We start from the raw sequence: 2926 nt of genomic DNA on the forward strand, positions 1-2926 counted from the left end.
AAACACTGGACCAACTGCACTACACTGAGTTGGCCCATGAATTCAGTTTGTTGTTCACCCTGTTGTGATAGCAAGGGAATTCCTGCTGCTCAGCTTCATACATTTAGTTGGCCATTTAAGCTACAGAATGAAATCTGAAACATAACTAGGTAGGATGATCACTGGTACACATAGAAACCCCCACTCTTCTTAGGCATTCTATGTATTGCACTAATTTATATACCCCCAAACAATATCAGTGTGAACCTATTTCATAGGCTTTTTGCTTGACTTTTCATATTCTTCCTGGACGAATGCTTCACTGCCTCCTCCAGTGGCCACCTTCTCCATTGAGGGTACAATTGATCTCTCCCTCCATGCTGATGCTCTGTTAATCTCCTGGCCTCAATGCTCTCTTTAAGCTATGTGCTGTTGCCCGTGATATAGCTGTCTTTGTTCTCCCTCCTTTTACAGTTTAATTTAAGACTTTCTCCCTCTCCAGTACAGTTCAACTTTTGGGATCAGCTGCTACTCCAGTGCTGTCCTCTCTTATGAATAACATCCAAACCTTGGTGGCTGGCTGGCACTGTCTCTCTTATTTTAAATGCACAATCAAACATAGGAACATGCTTAGAAACCATTTGGCTGGCTGTTCAGTTGGGTGGAACACCACGCCCAGCTTTGTGGCCAGTAACCGTCTCAGGTTAAATCCAGTAAAATGCTGGAAGGCAAACTGCTGGCAAAAAAGTGGCAAATGCCAGATCCATCTGGACATAGGACAGCCAAATAAAAATGAGTAGCAGAGATCAGTATGCATAGCACTGTTTCCTCCAGGATGTTCAGAGAAGAAAGAGTCACAAGCTTGCAGATAATTAAGTAATTAAAAGCAAAAAGTTCTTACTGAAGCTTGAGGAGTTATTGGCTGGCCTGCTGCAGCCTGTACAAATAACATTGTGATAATACCTCAAAGGGCTCTACACTCTGTGCCTTATATCAGAGAGTAAGAGAGAACATATTGTGATCTGAAGGGGAAGATACTTGTAAATGTAAGTTTACTTAAGAATAAGACAGCTTGGTGGCTGGAGGGGAGAGGAGGGGAAGAGATGCACACTTGGGAGCAAGACCTAATATTACATTTTTAAAAGTTTAAAAAAGAGATCATGTCTGTCTGAGTCAAAAACTTGGAGGCAGAGCTGCAGCTGGCCTCTCCTCCAGTTCCAGATTATGGAAGAAAACACTGCTCTTCACTAGCTGTGGAGGCATATGCATATTGCAGAGTGCCAAATGCTTGTTTTATATGCAAATTGTGTGACAATTCCTAAGACAATAAGGAATTTTCTATTGACCTGCTGGCATATAGAGAAAAAAGTAGCCCTGAGTGGACAGAGGCCTTATGGGCAGAGAGGTCTCTGCCAGCATTTCTGGGTGAAATAAAGGGGATGAGTAAATGTGCCAGGCCTCATTTATGTTTTGGCTATGTGACAATGTGGACCACTTGAGCTCAAAACTCAATTAAGTGTTCAGTTTGGAAGTAATAAAACATCCTTATTATATGTGTTTGGTAATGGAAGGGCAAGATAGCTCCAAATGTGTTTGAAGTGAGGGGTTACCCTGTCCAAATGTTCTGTCTGGCCCAATGGATGGTAATGCTGCAGGTGGGGAAGGCCCATAAAGGCTCAGCCCAGGACCTCTGAACCCTTTCTGAAAACTCTCTGAAGCCTCAGTCTACACTAATGCAGGGGCATCTTTGTAGAGTGCTGCAGAAAGCTTGAGGCAACAGACAGTGCAGAAGTGGCTTTTCCTGGAGCTGCCTGAAGTATAGCTAATGAAAAAGTATTACAAAGTATATTAAAAAGTATTTAAAAAGCATTTAAAATGTATAGCTAAAAAAACCTCCAGTGAGAGCTGCTTTGTCCAGAAAACAGTAAAAGCTGTAATGGTTATTGCTGGGATTTGTGTGGTCCCCTTCCCCAGTAAATTTTTGTTTGGCCTTACAGTGTGTTTGTATGTGGAAAGAATTGCCTACTAAGGACAGCTGGAGGCTTCAGTTCAAGCTGCTGCTTTTTACTTAGCTTTCAGAAGGAACCCAAGCCTTTTTGCTGCTGGAGGCAGCAGTGAAGGACTAGTCCAGGAAGAATATTAAAAATCTAGCAAAAAGCATATTAGACAGCTTCACACTGGTATTTTTTGAGAGTATATAAATTAGTCTATACAGAGAACTCCTGAGATGAGTGAGTTTTTCTATGTGTACCACTGATCATCCTACCTATTTATGCTTCAGACTTTATTCAGTAGCTTAAATAACCAGCTAAAAATATGAAGCTGAACAACAGGCATTCCCTTGCTATCACAATCTTGCCATCAGGAAGGCCAAAGCACAACTGGAGTTGTAGCTGGCAAGGGAGGTGAAAGGTAAGAAGAAGGGTTTCTATAAGTATGTTGGCAGCAAGAGGAGGATCAGGGAAAATATGTCCCCCTTACTGAATGGGGGAGAGAGTCTTGTGACAGAGGATGCAGAAAAGGCTGAGGTGCTCAATGCCGCCTTCGCCTCAGTCTTCACAGGCAAGGTCAGCTCCCATTCGACTGCACCTGGCAGCACAGTTTGGGGAGGATCTGAGCAGCCAAAAGTGGCAAAAGGGCAGGTTAGGGACTATTTAGAAAAGCTGGATATATACAAGTCCATGGGGCCACATGGGATGCACCTAAGGGTACTGAGGGAGTTGCCTGATGAGATTGCAAAGCCACTGGCCACCCTCTCTGAAAACTCATGGTGATCAGGAGAGGTCCTGGATGATTGGAAAAGGGCAACCATAGTGCTCATATTTAAGAAAGGGGAAAAGGAGCATCCAGGGAACTACAGACCAGTCAGCCTCACCTCAGTCCCTGGAAAAATCATGGAGCAGATCCTCAAAGAATCTGTTTTTAAGTACTTGGAGGAGAAGGTGAT

This window comes from Gavialis gangeticus, unplaced genomic scaffold (genome assembly GCF_001723915.1).
Source record: "Gavialis gangeticus isolate Ggan-Ray unplaced genomic scaffold, GavGan_comp1, whole genome shotgun sequence".
NCBI classification, from domain to species: Eukaryota; Metazoa; Chordata; order Crocodylia; family Gavialidae; genus Gavialis; species Gavialis gangeticus.